The sequence below is a fragment of the Tupaia chinensis genome, unplaced genomic scaffold (genome assembly GCF_000334495.1).
Source record: "Tupaia chinensis unplaced genomic scaffold, TupChi_1.0 Scaffold000113_1, whole genome shotgun sequence".
NCBI classification, from domain to species: Eukaryota; Metazoa; Chordata; class Mammalia; order Scandentia; family Tupaiidae; genus Tupaia; species Tupaia belangeri.
In genome coordinates this window covers 3,334,828-3,353,013 of record NW_006159577.1, presented here as the reverse complement: position 1 = coordinate 3,353,013, position 18,186 = coordinate 3,334,828, and the positions used below count along the sequence as shown (strand labels likewise).

Sequence of the window (18,186 nt, the reverse complement as noted above, 5' to 3'; positions counted from 1 at the left end):
GAAATGTATAAGCAAATAGCATCATAAAAATGTCAACACTCTCACCCACCCCTAAGCAACAAGAGCACTGCACTGTCCTACAAGTCAAAAAGAAGGTGGAAAACTATTTATGATCAAGACTCCACAACCCAGTGCAAGCAGAGAATGCAAAAGATAACACCCTTATCCCAGTAAAGACTAAGGAATTTGGTCACCACCCAATTTGGTAGGCAGGGCAGGCGTGTGCTCTCCCTCCCGTTAGACTCAAGGGCAATGGCTACCTGCCTCAACTGATGCCTCCCACAGCACAATTTTTCTGAACTATTTGAAATGTAAGTGTGGGCAAAGGAAAGGAAAGGTACCCCAGATAGAGAAGAGAGTACCAAAAATCTCACCTCCAGGTCAGAGTGGGGAAGACAGGGCATCACCTCAGACCACCTCCTGATCCTGGAGAACATGATCTACCACTTAACTTCTAGGAGGAGTCTTCTAAAATCTGAGCAGAGTCTTCTAAAATCTGAGCAGCCTCCCTGAATCCCCAGGCTCTATAGGCTGTAGTTTCTGGTGAGGGCCTCACAAATAGATTTATCTCTGACCACTTATTGGCAACCTCCCCCAAGGCCATACCTAGGGACAGGGACTCATTCTGCCTCTGGGTGTCCCGCAGAGGCCAAGCAAGGCCTACTTCCAGTGTCTCACAGATGGACTTGCCTCTGACCTTGCCAGGATTGCATTCAGGTTGAAAGGATCATCTGCTGCCAGAAATTAGAAGCAGGGTACATAGTTTGGGTCTGAAAGGCATGGCTGGCCCTGGCCACTCCTGAAACATCTTGCTAAATAGCCCAGAGGTTCTGAGGTCTTTGATGCATCCCAATCACCTCTCCAGGGACACATTTAGGCCTTGAGAAATTCAGGTGTTACAAGCAGATAGCCGACTATGAGGTCCTTACCAGAGACTAGATAGATAGGCTTGCCTCTGGAACATCCTAGAAGAGCCTTGCCAGAACCCCGTGTGGGTCTAAAGAGTCACTCACTCTGCCTCTGCCTCCAGGTCTCACACACAGGTTACACAAGCCCTGACTCTGATCTAGAAGATATGACTGGCTTTAAACCCCTCCTAGACCACTTTCTCAGGGGCCCACTAGGGCCATTCCTCCCCCTTGACATTATAGGATATACTCTAAAGAGTATAAAGAAGTGATTATCTTACCAGATGCCTAAAAATCAATGCAGAGAATAAGAAATACTAAAAAGAAATTTTCTCCTCCCAATAATTCCTCATGAACAATGGCTAAAACACAGGAAATCATAGGTATGTCAAGAAAGGAATTTAGATTATTCATCACAACAAAACTCAATGAAATTCATGATAAAACAGGCAACCAAAACCAGGAGATGAGAAAATCATTCAATGACATGAAGGAAGAACTCTTTAAAGAGACAGAAATTGAAAAAAGAATCAAACAGGAGATGAAGAATAACTATACAGGAAATCAAAATATCTCTTAAAAGTATTAACAACAGATTAGAAAATATAAAAGAAAGAATCTCTAACTTTGATAAACCCTTTGATTGAGTCCATGCCACCAAAAAGAGCAAAAAGACAACCATTAAAAATGAGGACAGAGCCAGCCAATGGTGTACTGGTTAAGGAGACTACATCCCACATGGCTGACTATGTGGTTTGAGTCCCAGATCCACCAGCATGAAAAACATATTTGACCCATGTGTGTTCATTCCCAAAATTCTGAAAGGAGTAATGGAGGAAAAAAGATTATATTGTCATCCCCCATGAAGGGGGCTTTCTCTCTATATATGTCTATCCCTCTTTCTCTCTGGGGAGCGCACATACCTTATAGCAAATTAAAAAATAATAATAATAATAAAGAAAACAAATGGGAAATTTTAGACATCATTAAGCAGTCAAATATCTACATAATGGGTATTTCATAAGGCAAAGAGTTCAATACAGGCAAAGATTGGCTGAATGAATAAAAACAAATCAAAATAAAACAAAAAAGAGCTTTCAAAATATTATATAAAATATATAAAAGCAAGGAGGGAAAGAAAGCAAAATATATAAGAAACAAGAAATGGAAAATTATTTGTTGATAATATGTATGGTAATAACCTTGATTGAGTCAATATACAATGTATTCTGTATGGAAAATCTCACTTTGTATACTTTATTGATATACATGAATGAATGTAAATAAATCAAATTAAAATATATATGTATAAAATATTAATAAACTATATATTTATATAAAATAATATTTTGAGAGAGATTTTGATTTCCTGTAAAATTATTCTTTGCCTTCTGTTACTTACAAAAAAACATACCTTCTTGATTAATACGTACATAGATTGAAAGAGAAAGGTTAGAAAAAGTCATTTCAATGAAAGAGAAATCAAAAAAAAGGCTGGAGTTGCAATACTGATATTAGAAAAAAATGCCTTCAAGATAAAAGCTGTAAAAAGACAAAGAAGTAAACAGTATATTTTAAGGAAATAACTCACCAAGAGGATAAAACAATTATAAATATATATGTATTCAACATTGGAGCACTCAATTGTGTAAAAGAAAAACCAGTAGGTCTAAAGAGAGAGACTGCAAAACACTAATTTGGGAGGATTTGAACACACCATTGTCACTACTTGATGGGTCATCTAGACAAAAACTAAACAGAGAAACAGGAGCTAAATGACACTATATAAGAAATGTATTTTTAAAAAAAACTCGTAAAACTCACTCAACAACTACAAGTGAACATGTATCTCAACCTTGCATGAAACATTTTTGAAGACTGGCCACATAATAGGGACCAAAAAAAAGTATTTACAAATTAAAAAATATAGAAACTGTATCTATTATAGTATCTTTTCTGACCACAGTGGAATTAAACATGAAGTCAACAAGAGAAAGAGCCTTTGGAAATAAACAAATACATAAAAACTAAATAATTTACTCTTGAATAACCTCAAAATTACAAAGAAATGAAGACTGAAATTTAAGATTTGTCGATATCAATAGTAATTAACACATAATTCTCCATAATCTTTAGGACACAGCAAAAGCAATTGGTGCTCATAAGAAAATTAGAATTATGACAAATAACCTAATTAAACATCTCAACTAAACATCTCAAAGAAAAGCAACAGCAAGAACAATAAAAATGCCAAAAGCACTATGCAAAAGTAAATAAAAAGGTTACAGAAGAAATAAATGATACTGAGAATAAAAGACCAATACAAAAAATCAACAAAACAAAAAGCTGTTATGAGGCGATAAACAAAATCAACAAATAACTAGCTAGGCTAACCAAGAAACAAACAAAAAAGGAACCAAATAAATAAACTGGTAATGAAGCAGGCAATATTACAACGGTTAATGTAGAGATACAAAAGATCATGAGAGAATGCTAGGAGTGATTAAAGGTCAACAAACTAGAAAACTTGGATGAAAAGGACAAATTTCTGGACACATATAATATACTTAGACTGCATCAGGAAGAAATAGCTGAAGATACCAATAGCATGCAATGAGATTGAATCAGTATCGAATCTTCCAACAAAGAAAAGCCCAGGTCCTGATGGCTTCGCATCTAAATTCAACAAAACTTTTAAAGATGATTTAGACCCATTTCTCAAACTATTACTAAAGGTTCAAATGGAAGGAACCTTCCCAAACTCATTCTATAAAGCCTCCATCATCTTGATATCAAAAGCAGAAAAGAACATAACAAAGAAAAATAAAAACCAATATCCCTGATGAATGCAGTTGCAAAATTCCTTAGCAAGAAACTAGCAAATTGAATTCGCAGCACATTAAAAAGATTATACATCATGACAAAGTTAGGCTTTATTCCAAGAATTCAGGGATAGTTCAACAGAGGCAAAACAATACATGTAATACATCACATTAAAAGAAGAAACGATTTTTAAAAAATCACATCCATTGATGCAGAAAAACATTTCTCAACATGATAAAAGCCACATATGATTAAACTCATACTGGACATTATAATGAATAGGGAAAAGCTAAAGGCTTTCCCACTAAAAACTGGAACAAGACAAGGCTGTCTGCTTTTCTCCGCTCCTTTTTTTTTTTTTTTTTTTTGAAGAGGTTTTTGCTATAGGGTGCATGTGCTCGCAAGACAGACAGAGAGAGAGAGAGAGAGAGACAGAAAGCAAGAAATCGTCCCCCAGGGGGGATGGCCACGCCGCAATCCCTTCTCCTCCATTCTCCTCTCAGGATCTTGGGCACACACGCACATGCGCCCGGTGTGAGTTTTAAGCCACTAGGTCCGGGATGCGAACCACGGTCAACTACATGGGAGTCCAGCGACATAGCCATTACATTAACTGCTGGCCCCTCCACTCCTTTTCAATATAGTATTGGAAGTCCTAGTCAATGCAATCAGACAAAAGGGTAAAATAAAAGGCATTTGATTAGGAAAGAAAAAATAAAATTGTCTTTATTGGCAGATGACAAAATCAAATACATAGAAAATCCAAAAGAATGCATGAAAAAAAGTAGGATACAAAATCAATATACAAAAATCAATAGCATTTTTATGCATCAATAACGAACAGACAGAGGCAGAATAGAATAAAGAAATCTCATTTAAGTATCCAGAAAATCCCTAAAATACCTAGGAAAAAACCTAACCAAATAGGAGAAAAACTTCTAAAAGGGAAAACTATGAAACACTGAAAAAAGAAATTCAGTATGATGCAAACAAGAAAAATGGAAAGATATTCCATGTTCTTGAATTGGAAGAATCAATATGATTAAAATGTCAGTTCTAACCAAATTAATTTACAATTCAATACAAGTCTGATCAAATCATCAGTGGCATTCTTCACAGAAATAAAAAAAATCAATCATAAATTTTGTCTGGAATCGTGAAAGACCCAATATTGCCAAGGCAATGCTATGCAAAAAGCACAAAGTAGAAGGTATCTCATTACCTGACCTCCAAATATATTACAAAGTTGTGGTAATCAAAACAGCATGGTATTGGCAAGCATATCAGACACCCAGACCAAAGGAAAAGAATAGAGAATCCATAAATAACCCCTAAAACATACAGCCAACTGTATGACATAGGACACAAGACAATCCACTGCAGACAATAAAGTCTCTTCGGCATATGGTACTGAAAAAAATTGAATATCCACCTGCAGCAAAATAAAAGATGGCCCCTATCTCTCGCCATTAATGAATCAACTCAAAATAGATCAAAGATATAAATGTCAAACTGCAAACTATAAAACTACTCACAGAAAACATGAAGGAAACACTTATGACATGGAGTATATGAAGATTTCTTTTTTTTAAATAAGATGCCAGAAGAACAAGCAACAATTCCAAAAATAAACAAACAGAATTACATCAAGTTTAAAAGCTTCTGCTCAGCAAGGAAAACAACAACAAACAGAGTTAACAGACAACCCACAGAATGGGAGAAAATATTTGCAAACTATGCTTCAGATAAGGGATTGATAATCAGAATATACATGGAACTCAAGCAGCTGTCCTACCCCCCCAAAAAAAATTATATAGATTTAATGCTAAGTGAAATAAACCAGACTATGAAAGACAAATATTGTATATTACCACTCAATACATACTGAATGTCTGCACTCTGTGACAGAACTTGAAAGACATAAAAATAGAAAGGGCAAGTGTAGATACCAGAGACTGTATGGCACAGGGTTGGACAGTGGGAGGTAGCTTGAAGGGACTCAGAAAAAGGCATTTCAGGGACCAGCAGTTAGTGTAATGGCTATGTCACTGAACTCCCATGTAGTCGACCACGTCAAGTCCTAGACCCGGTGGTTTAAACTCTCACCAGGCACATGTGTGTGTGTGCCCAAGATCCCGAGAGGAGAATGGAGGAGAAGGGATTGTGGCATGGCCATTCCCACGGGGGGGAGGGGGGGTGATTTCTCACTTTCTGTCTCTCTGTCTCTCTCTATGTCTCTGGCAAGCACATGCACCCTGTAGCATTTTGCTACCTCTCCAAATAAGTAAATAAATAAATAAATAATTTTAAAAAGGCATTTCACAGACACATGAATATAAATTTCTTTGCTGAAAACAATGTATATAGTAATTTGACTATCACACACTGCATACATGCTTTGAAAACCGTAATGGACACCATCAAGATGTAGAACAATTAAATATATGAAAATAAGAAATTATAAAATAAAGAGTTTTATTGAAGAGTATGAGAATTATAGGGAAGAGACTTTTTTTAAATCTAAGCAGGTCTAAGAAAACAAAGAGTGAAAAAAGTGATATAAAACAAATGTCTTGGCTCAGTTTTACATTATTTATTGGTCTAATGGGAGCAATATTTACAAAGTCATAATAATGAAAATCTTGAATACATGTATATTACCCTAAAATTTATATATACTTTTATTGAAAGTATTAGAAATGGGTACAGCAGTGATAAAAATGAGTTGATAGCTTTGTCTTCCATAATAAGAATCCAAAAGATAAAGTCAGAACCATATACATCATTACATTTTAACATGTACCTATTGTTTAGAAACAAAAGCTTAAATTTCCAAAGAAACAATTAAAAAAGGTTTATGGCACTTGCCCTTTCCACAGTGCTGGATGACAGGCAGAGGGTGGGATGGAATGTACTAACAAGACACTGGTTTTGTTGTTGTTGATGTTGTTGTTGTTGTTGTCTTTGTTACAGGCTTTTAACTATAAAGGCTTGCTATAAAACTGATTAAATTAATATTTAATTTCTTTAAAAACTGATAACATTAAAAGTTTTGAGAGGTTTTTGCTATAAGGCACATGTACTCTCCAGAAAGAGAGAGATAGAGGGACAGAAAGCGAGAAATCATTCCCCCCCCCCGCCCTCCCAGGGGGGATGGCCATGCCGCAATCCCTTCTCCTCCATTCTCTTCTTGGAATCATGGGCACGCACGCACATGTGCCTGGTGTGAGTTTAAGCCACTGGGTCCAGGACTCGAACCGCGGTCAACTACATGGGAGTCCAGCAACATAGCCGTTACTCCAGCTGCTAGTTCCACCTTGAAATTTAATTTTAAAAAGCAAAGAAAAGCCAGGTGCAGTGGTACATGCCTGAAGTTCAAGCTATTCAGTAGGCTGAATCAGGAAGATCGCGAGTTCAAAGCCAACCACCTGGACAACAGAGAGACACTGTTTCTTAAAAAATAAATAAAACTCAGGGACAACAGATGGTGTAGCAGTTACATTGCTGGATTCCCACGTGATCAACTGCATTTTTTTTTTTTTTGTAGAGATTTTCTCTGTAGGGCGCGTGCGCTTGCCAGACAGACAGAGAGAGACATAGAGACAGAAAGCGAGAAATCACCCCCCAGGGGGGATGGTCACGCCGCAATCCCTTCTCCTCCATTCTCCTCTCAGGATCTTGGGCACGCACGCACACGCGCCTGGCGTGAGTTTTAAGCCACCGGGTCCGGGACACCAACCGCGGTCGACTACATGGGAGTCCAGCGACATAGCCATTACGCTAACTGCTGGTTCCCGTGATCAACTGCATTTTGAGCCCCAGACCCGGTGACTTGAAGCTAATGATGTGCGTGTGAATGCATGCCCAAAATCTGGAGAGGAGAATGAAGTAGAAGGGACTCCGGCATGGCCACCCTCCTTGTGGGCTAAATTCTCACTTTCCCTCTCACTGTCTCTGTTTCTCTCTCTCCAGCGAGAGTACATGCCTAAAGCAAAACCTTTTTAAAAAAAATCAATAAATAAACAAAAATAAAAAGGTAAAGGACAGGGGATGCATAGATATAAAAGGCAACTGACATAAGCCTACTGCTTTGTTCTTTCATTTTCCAGGTGTCCACAGACACATCCACTTACTATGTGCCAGGCATTTTACAAAGTACATAGAGAAAACAGTGACTCTTAAAATCACTCTGCTGTAGTGAAGTCATTTACATGCATTGTACATATTTCATGATCCTGGGCTGCCTCCATACAGAAACATCTGGAAGCAAATTAAAAAATCATATGCAAGTGAATGTAACTAGCATTCTAGAATAATTGATTTACAGCTGCCACTCTACAGAGGTACCCTGAGGCTATTTGGACAGAAACGAAATAAAATAACAGTTAATTTAGAATATTTCCACCAAAAAAATATCTTACAAGTAATGGCTGAAACTATAAATTACCAACAAGTTGCCATCTCTTTGGCAAGAAGAGGGAGGAGGTTACCTGAAAATGTTAGATATGACATCTGATTAATACATAGTTAAATAACTAATCTGCTATGATCCAGCAGAATGTGGTCTGAATGTCTACCTTGGATAAACCTCTGTAATAAATCTGTGATAACCTTTTCTTAAACTAAATGCAAATTAACCAAGCCTGTGTCCCAGTTAGAACCTTAATCATTAGAGGTAGGTTAAAAATAAATCCTCATTGTGTTGGGGACTACTTTTAAAACCCCACACCAATTTCATATCTATGTCCTTGCCTTTGGCTAAGGAAACGAGTAGATATCTAGAATTTGAAATAAAAAACATTTCAAAAGAAAATCTACTAAATAGACCATAAGTCATTTAGTCATTGTTTAAAACAAGGAAAGAAATCTAATTATTAAGAAAGAAACTGAAGAATTATTTTAACATCAATATTCTAATACGATTAAAATCTGGGAAACACTTTAGCCATTAAAATTATACATCTACTGGATAAGTTTAATTGTCCAAATAAACAGCTACTGAATCCCTTATCAATGATCCTCATAAAGATAGTGTGCTCCTTGCACTCCTAGGAGGCAGCACAGCTCACAGTAACCTCTGGAGTCCCATGCAGTCTAAGTTCAAGTCCTGGTTTTACAGCTCATTATTTGAATACTTTCAATTAGGTCAGTCTGTCTGTAAAATAGGGAGAGAGATAGAATCTACACGATATGACTCCTGCGATGGTTACACAACTCTCATGGAAAATATTTTGCACAGTGCGTGGCACAGAAAAAGCACTCAGTAATGGAGGCCTTTGAGGAGGGCAAGCATGATTCACTTTGTTTTAGGTTATGTATTACCTGCTGTGACCTGTGACTAAATTTACTTTAGAATACAATCTAAGTTTTCTTCTATTAATAAGTGAGTTTGGTCCATTTAGCCCATTGGCAGATGTTCTTTGCCTGGATGAGTCATCAACTTTTCTTAGATATTCTATTTTTATTGCTTCTTTTGGCTTTTGTTTTATCTTTATTGACCTAGTTTCTTTGCTTTAAGTGCAGATTTCTCTGAAAATTTTAAAGATCTGAATCTTAGTTTTACTGGCTGATTTAGTAACTGCATCTTTTATGTAACATAATTTAACTATGTGTTTTCTTAGAAAGCACCTATCAACTCCTAGGGCCATTAGTTATCGTAATGGCTATGTCGCTGGACTTCCATGTAGTCAAACGCAGTTCAAGTCCTGGACCCGGTGGCTTAAACTCACACCGGGCGCGTGTGCATGTGTGCACAAGATCCCGAGAGGAGAAGGGAGGAAAAGGGATTGTGGTGTGGCCATCCGCCCTGGGGGGGTGATTTCTCACTTTCCATCTCTCTGATTCTCTCTGTCTTTCTGCCAAGCACATGCGCCCTATAGCAAAACTCTCTTAAAAAAAAAAAAAAAAAGAAAGCACCAATGAACTCCTTACACTGGGCAATGATAAAATCATTGTTTCTGCTTCCTGCTACCTCTCCTTCACCCCCTTCATCACCTTTCATTTAGTATGCTATTCTTCACATTTGTTTTTAAAAGGCTAAATCAATATACTCTCTTCTTTGATTTACCAGCTCTTTTATGAGGTTTTCACTGAATTTTCAAATGCATACTGAAAAATGTATAACTCCTAATTGTACACCTGTACACTTCATAGATATTTTTACAAGTGCATGTACCTATGTAACCATACCTAAATCTAGAAGCAGAATATGACCAGAATACCAAAAGCCTCTGTCGACCCTCCCAGTCATCATCTTCCTCAAAAGACAACTGCTATCCTGATTTCCGTCATCCTAAATTGGTTTTCCTATTTCAAGTTTTATGTAAATAAAACTGAAACTACTCAAATACATCTAACTTTTTTTGTTCAATGTTATGTCTGGGAGATTCATCCATATGATTGCATGTAGCAGTAATTCATTCCTTTTCACAGCTGTTTAGTATCCCAGTATATGCACATACTAATTTCTTGCCAATTGTACCATTGACGGACATTTAGGGATTATCATGAAAACTACTGTTATAAATATACTTGTACATGTTTGTTTCATGTACATATGAATTCATTTCTGTTTAGGTATAACAATTGTTAGGTCAGTGGGTAGGAGAATATTCAGATTTAGTAGATACTGCCAGAATTCCAATGTAGCTGTGTTACTTTATAATCCCAGCACAGTATCAAAATTTATTTTGCTCCACATTTTTGCCAATAATTAATATGATCTTTTTTTCAAAACCATCCTGATGCTTGTATGTCATATTTTTTTGTGATTTTGATCTGTATTTATCTGATAACTAAACAAAGACAACACTTTTTTTTGTGTTGATTGGTCATGGCACTGCTCAATTAACATAGCATGGCTCCAAATGTATTAGATTTTCCTTAGTTCTTCAAATATCTTATATTCTTACCACCAAAGGGCCTTTGCACACAATGCTCCCTTCAGCTTGGATTCTCTTGTCTCTCCTCTGCCAAACCTTTGTCTGGTCAACTCAACTTCTAATGCTGCTTCAGATCTTAGCCAGGTCTCCTATCCTCAGGAAAGTCTCCCAATCTCTAGTCTAAGGCAAGTTTATTGAACATCCATAATCATGGTGTTGAACTGTGTCCCCAAAATCAGTCCTAATCTCCAGAACCACAAAAAATGACCTTATTTAGAAATAGGGCTGTTATAGAAGCACCTCATTAAGATTAGGTCAGACTGGTGTAGAGCGGCACAACCGGTATGACTGGTGTCTTTAAAAAAGGAGATTTGGACACAGAGACAGAAAGGCACCAAGGAAAGGTGAGACTCACAGCAGAACGCCATATGACCGCAGAAGAAGAGACTGGAGTTATTCATCTATAAGGCAAGGGTCACCATGCAATGCCTGAGGCTACCAGAAGCTGGCAGAGGCAAAGAAGGAGCCCTACCTAGAGACCTCAAAGGGAGCATGGCCTTACCAATCTTGATTTCAGACTCTGGTCTTCAGAACTCTGAGAGAATACATTTCTGTTGCCTTAAGTCACCTCGTCTGTGGTTCTTTTTTATGGCAGCCCCAGGAAACTAATACACACAATCCTCTCCTTCCAGGTATTCAGGATAGGTGTGCATTCACTGATGAGACATTTTTTGTAGTAATTTTATTTCCCCATCAAAGTATGAGATGGCCAGAATTTCAGGTCAAAAAACAATACAGATATTCTTGATTCTCTTTTGCTCTCTTGCACCCCTCATCCAAATCTAATCTACCCCATCGGAAAATCCTACTTTTGAAACATCCTAAACCCAACCTCATGAACTCCATCACTCCTATCTTGGTGCAAGTCAGCACAATCTCTTGTCTGGGATGCTTACGTCACCTCCTAACAGGCTTCCGTGCTTCAAACTCTCCCCACAAAGTCAACACAATTAGTTTTATTCTTTTCACATGCAAGTCAGAGCTCGTGACCTCTGTGCTCAAAAACTTTCCATGGCTCCCCCAGTTGACTCCAGTATGAGTCAAAATCCTCTGAATAGTCCATGGGCCTCCTATTACCTCTGAATTCATGTCTCTTTCTCCCACTGCCCTCTGTGCATACTCAGCTCTAGCCACACCAGCCTTCTGCTGTTCACTGGCAATACCAACCACACTGCCACCCCAGGACCTTTGCTCGATCTGGCTCCTCTGATCGGAAGTGCTTCCCACTGCTACGTATCTTCTCACTAATCTTCTCTGGCCAACTTAGCCCAAACATCACCTTTTCAATGAAGCTGACCTCAACCACCTTCTTGAAGTGCAGCTGCCCTCTTCCTAGAGCCCACTTTCCTGAATCCAATGCCAGGTGCCAATTGATCTTTTCCTTCTCCCTGTAGTACTTGCCACCTTCTAATACACTGTAAAAGTTGTGCTTTATTACATTTCCCGTTCTGATTCATTGCCTTCCGTAGAATGTAAGCTTTAAGTTGGCAAGGATATATATATATATATATATATATATAAAATTTTGGTTGCTGAGGTATCTGAAGCACCTGGAACAGGGCCTCATCAATATTTGTTAAATGATAAGAGACTATTCTATTTTTGCTCATATTTCCCCTCCAGGACTTTTATAGTAACTTGCACATAAAAGGTTCCCAGAAGGGTGTTGCTTTTTAAGTAATGAAATAAATAGATAAAAGAAAGAACCTGCTAAGTTTTCCCTTTCCCTTTACCTCTCCTTGTCCCTTTCCTTTCCCTTCCCCTGCTTTTCTCACCCTAACTTTCACAGCTTCCACTGTGTTTACTGTCCTTGATGTACTAATAACACAGAATGACCTACACCTTCTACTCCCAACTGTGTATCTCCAGGAGGACTACATGTGGCTGGGCAGGCAACCCAGAGGGTCCACCCCACACAGAATCACTCAAGAAGGCACAGTGTGGCTAGGACAGCAGAGCGGAAACAGGCTCCATAGATATGACTGCTGACATCTCTAGGCTCTACCAGGATGTAGACCTCCAGAAGGTACTAAGGCAGCCCAAGCTAGCTGTGGGGGGAAAGTCATGAGACAGGAAGCAAGGGGACACCACAAGCTAGTGAACAGCTGAATCATCTCATGGGAACCAGAGATGGCAGGAGTAGGAGCACTGGAAAAACTTGGATGTGAGTCTCAGCTCTGTACATCCTTACCACAGAGCTAGGGTGGGTCGCTTAACTTCTAACTTCAGATTGTTTCTTAAGTTTGTTTATTTATTTATTTCTCCCATGAGTATGAGAGACAGAGAGAGCAAGAGAGACAACACCCCCAACAGGGTCTTGCTGCTGCAGTCCACCCCCAGATTTCAGCCAGCTCCAGGCCATGGTGTATTCAGCGAGGTCTCCAGACTTGAACCATCAACCTTCCTGTGCATCACACTTTACTATTATGACACCACATGACTCCCAACTTCAGTGTCTTGTTTTCTAAAACAAAACTATTATTCTGAGAATATTAAAGATTAAATGATATATTAGTTTGATAAAACTTAATGACATATAAAAGAAAAACTTCACATAGCACATAGAACAAAATCTACATCTAAAAAAAAAAAATCTAGTTCAGCGACCAGCAGTTAGCATAATGGCTATGTTGCTGGACTCCCATGTAGTGGACCGCGGTTTGAATCCTGGACCCAGTGGCTTAAACTCACGCCAGGCACGTGTGCGTGCGTGCCCAAGATCCTGAGAGGAGAATGGAGGGAAGGGATTGCAGCATGGCCATCCCCCCTGAAGGGTGATTTCTCACTTTCTGTCTCTCTGTCTCTCTCTGTCTTTCTGGTGAGCACACTTGCCCTATAGCAAAAACCTCTCAAAAAAAAAAACAAAAAAAGAATCTATCTAGTTCAGTAATCACGTAATTTTGTGGTTTCTTAATAATCTATGATTCACAGACCAAGGAATCTAATTATCTTGGGGCTCCCGTTTTATTGCATTGTTCTATCTGCCTGTGTATTTATGATGTAAGCTTCTTGTGAAAAATAGAACCATATATTATCATTATGGTGAATATTCACTTTTAATTTTCTAGGAGAGTAGTAATTTAAAACGTTTGATCCTGTTATTCCCATAAAAATTCAAATATCCAAAATTCCAGCCTTTTGGCATCCAAACACAGTCTCTCAGCTTGTTGTTTGAGGCCAGATGTAGAATGAAATCTCTTTATTGGAAGAAGCACAACATTCCTTACCTTGGAAAAACTATCCTCCTGTGATTATTTCTACTTCTGTAGCACTTCACACATACACAGCCCCCTAGGAAGGACTTATGAAGTCATAGCCAGATTATGTAGCCAGAAACAAACAGGAGCCTGAGTATTTAGAGAACCAGGAGGTCTGAAGAAGACAGTCTTGGGGTCTGAAGAGTCAGCTGCAGGATCCAATGCTCAGCAGGTATGGGAAGCATATGGCACGAAGCCTAAGAAAACAGTGCTGCCCAGGTTGTTCCATGTACTTCCTGCAATGAAAAACGTGGTCTCCACACTGGGGCAAAGTGGGGCCCCTGGAGCATTAAAACCAAAGGATGCAGGGAGACAAGACATGTGGGAAGGGCCCACACACATGAATTTCAACACCAGGTTCAATGTTCATGTATTCCTGTGGGGCATGTATAACAGCACAAGCATTAGAATCATTAAGGCTAACACCTTCTTTCAGGCAAAAAAGTGATCGGAAAACTGGAACTAGATCTGAGTGTCAGAAACTAGGTGCTCTATAGAATTTCTTTAAAGGAACAACTAAAGAGAAGAGTCACGGTTCCTTCCACTGGAATGGCTTGGAGAGATGCTATTCTTTTATAACCAGACATGTCCTCATGAAGGAGGTACAAGAGGTGAGCTTCCCTACAGTGCCAGACTCTGAGTCATCCCTAACACTCATGAGACGGGATGTGGGCCACAGGGTGTCAGATGACCATGACGAGGCCAGCATAGAGACATCTGGAGGTGTGAATGCAATACTCCACAGCTTTTCTTGTGACCTCAAAATGTCAACTCTTTCTTCCAAGCTCTGGTATAAGTGCCAACTTTCTTATGTTCCCGATTACAGGTGGGAATCATGAAAATATCCTGAGTCCCAGTGACATGCTCTGCATATTTCATTTCTTCTGCTCAATGTCAGATGCTTACTGTACTTTAAAAGTCTTAGAAATTAAATTGAAACGCAATCCTTTGAAATGGGCAGTGCTGCTACAATCTGCTCAAGGTTTCCTAACGAAAGAAACATTGATATACTAACCATGGTAGGATTGGAAATTTAGTCAGAGTTATTGTCTCTGAACTGCTTCCTTAGTTTGTAACCATGGAAGATCCCTTCAGTCCTCAAAGGATACCCTGGGGATCGGACAAGTGAGAGACCCACTTGAATACAGGGCTACCTCTTAAGACTAACTAGTGCTCTACAAAGGATCCATGCACTGCCAATAGCTTCTCTTTGAGACTTGGAATGTTAATTTCTGACCTGTCAGTGGCTGCCCCTGGTGCTGAAGAAGCCAATGATTGTTTCTAAATGACATCGCAGACTCGCGATGAGTTAGTATGAAAGGATCCTGGGCACACGGGAAAAATGATCATAGTTAAGAGGCCAAATCTTTTCTCATGATAAACAGGATTTCTTTCTTGAAATCTTGGAAAATTTATCTTGTACCAATGTGCCGATGAAACATAAATGTTGGCTTTTTTCTAAGCTTATACTAAGATATATAACATTCAGGACCAGCAGATGGTGTAATGATTACAACGCTAGACTCCACATAGTCACTTGTTTCCGGATCCAGTGACTTGAAACTCACACCAGGCCCATTTGTGTGCATACCCAAAATCCCTAGAGGAGAATGAAGGAGAAGGGATAGTGGCATGGCCATCCACCCTTAGGGGAAAATTTCTTGCTTTCTGTCTCTCTGTCTTTCTCTGTCTTTACAGTGAGTGCACATGCTCTACAGTAAAAAATATCTCTTAGAAATAAAAAAAAAGATATATAACATTCTACTTGGGAAATAAAAAAGAAGTTATCATTTGAGTTTAAGGGCTCTCAAAGTCTTTCTTCTGCTTAAAATTAGAGAAAAAGAGACAGGTGTTTCTACTATATTGTTGGCAAATACATTCCAGTAAAAACTCATAGTTTGCAAAATCTTGCATTACAAAAACCAAGGTCATGGGGAAAACAGGGATCCAGCCAAATCATTAAAAAACAAATCCATCTAACTCTGTAATCAAAAAACTAAAATGACAAAAAATATGTAAAAACATGAGCTCAGTTAAGATGACATGTTAACTTCCTAAAAAAAAAAAAAAAAAGATTGTAATGCAGCTACAAATATAATCCTATATTCTAGGATTTGACCAAAATAAAATAAGCAAACAAACAAGCCAAAAAACCAGCAAAGGCAAATGATGAAAGAGAGTGAAAACCAGAGAGGCAGAGTGGAGCTGCTGACTTGTACAGAAAAAGAAAATGGTGAAACAGGCAAAGGAGTAGAGCAATACTAAACAGGGCTACATTCATCTGGAGCTGCTGCACTTACTTGTTAGTGCCCTCTGTGGTCACGTGCTAGTTCTCAGGCCCACAAACCATTAATATACTGGCAAAAATCATGTGTGAACCAATGCTACTTCTCTGTCATAATAAGTTTAAAATAAAAATTTAACTTCCAAAAAAAAAAAAAAAAAAAGATTGTAATGCAGCTACAAATATAATCCTATATTCTAGGATTTGACCAAAATAAAATAAGCAAACAAACAAGCCAAAAAACCAGCAAAGGCAAATGATGAAAGAGAGTGAAAACCAGAGAGGCAGAGTGGAGCTGCTGACTTGTACAGAAAAAGAAAATGGTGAAACAGGCAAAGGAGTAGAGCAATACTAAACAGGGCTACATTCATCTGGAGCTGCTGCACTTACTTGTTAGTGCCCTCTGTGGTCACGTGCTAGTTCTCAGGCCCACAAACCATTAATATACTGGCAAAAATCATGTGTGAACCAATGCTACTTCTCTGTCATAATGACATCCTTCCCCTATCTGCCAACCACTGGTGAGCAAGTGCACATGACAGCGACCAGTCTGCCCTGCCTCCTCCAGACTTCCTCACAGCAGTTATGGTGCCCTAAAGCACTGCAGCAGCTACCCAGAAACATTTATGAAGTGCACACATATGTGCAGACACTGTGCTAACATGATGCAGAGGATACCCAGAGAAGCAAGATTTGTAACCTCTGAAAAAAAGCAAGAGTGACAGACGAGCAAATTGATGTGAGAAAATTGTCAGGAAAGGGAGATATACATGGTTTAATAATCATTCCAGATGTTGTACCTAGAACACTTCTATGTGTTGACTTGGAAAGTGATTGTATGGCATCATTAGGTACAAAAACTTGAAGTTTAAAGCTGTTTGAATTCATAATCTGCCTCTCCTGGGAAACCTTAACCAAGTTACTCTACACTCCATGTGTCTGTTTTCTACAAGATAGAGCTAATAATAACCAGACTTGTCTCTCATGTTGAAGAATAAGTGAAATAATGTGTGTGAAGCACTTAGCACAGTTCCAATAACTCCCGAACTGATTGCCTCCCTCCGCTACAGACCAAAGCATCTTGAAGGCAGGAAATGAACAGCTTTTCATCTTTGCTTTCAGTGCCTGGCATGTAATGGGTACTTCATGATGCTCTGTTGAACAATGGGTATGAATACAACATTTTAGAATTGCCAAGGAAATTCTCTTTTCTTTACTCCTTTTGATCCTCACAATAATGTGAAGGTAGCAGACTTGGCAATGGGACCTGGTTTCCTGACAATGATCAAGCCTCAGAGAAAGTAGGTGATTTGCCTAAGGTAAGATCACACAACTAGTTAGCAGCACAGCGAGGGTGAGCATCCCAGCCTGGGAGCCCCATGCGTTCTGACCTACACCATGGCCACGTACGTGCCCACGGAGCCCTGGGCAGCGAAGGACTGGACTAACCCACTCACATCTTGCAGTAAGGTATCTAAATGCAGTTTCTAACTCTGACACTTCGGTGTTTCTCACATCTAAAATCCCATTAGCACAACACGCCTACAAAATACTCATACATGAGACAAGATATGGTTATTTTTAAACTGCATTTCAAACCATTATGTGTGAGGAGGTGTATTTTTGGAGTGCTGACTTTAACTGTACAACTATGATGGTCAAATCACGCTGTAAGTGGCACTAACTTGGGAGGGCATGACCCTCAGAAGGAGGCCTCAACCTTCATTCTTTCCCAGTAGGGGCTGGGTGTTGGAGGCCACCCACACAGTTAACACCAAGTACCCCAAGAAGAGTCAAGAAGTAGGGAGCATGGTTGGCCCACATTTGGCTATTAAAGCAGCAACTTCATACTCCAAGAGCGGGTATGGAGATTTTCTTGTGAGAGAGCATCTGGTTAAATAATACACCACTGAACACAAAAGTCCCATAAAGACAAAGAATACCAATATGATTTCTTTTTTTTTTTTTTTTTT

At 38.9% G+C, this 18,186-nt stretch overlaps 1 protein-coding gene across 1 annotated transcript in view; it reads right to left on the bottom strand.

The window, feature by feature from the left end:
• Positions 1–18,186, bottom strand: part of CPXM2 (carboxypeptidase X, M14 family member 2) — a 164,821-nt gene that overhangs the window by 99,031 nt on the left and 47,604 nt on the right. The window lies entirely within an intron of this gene.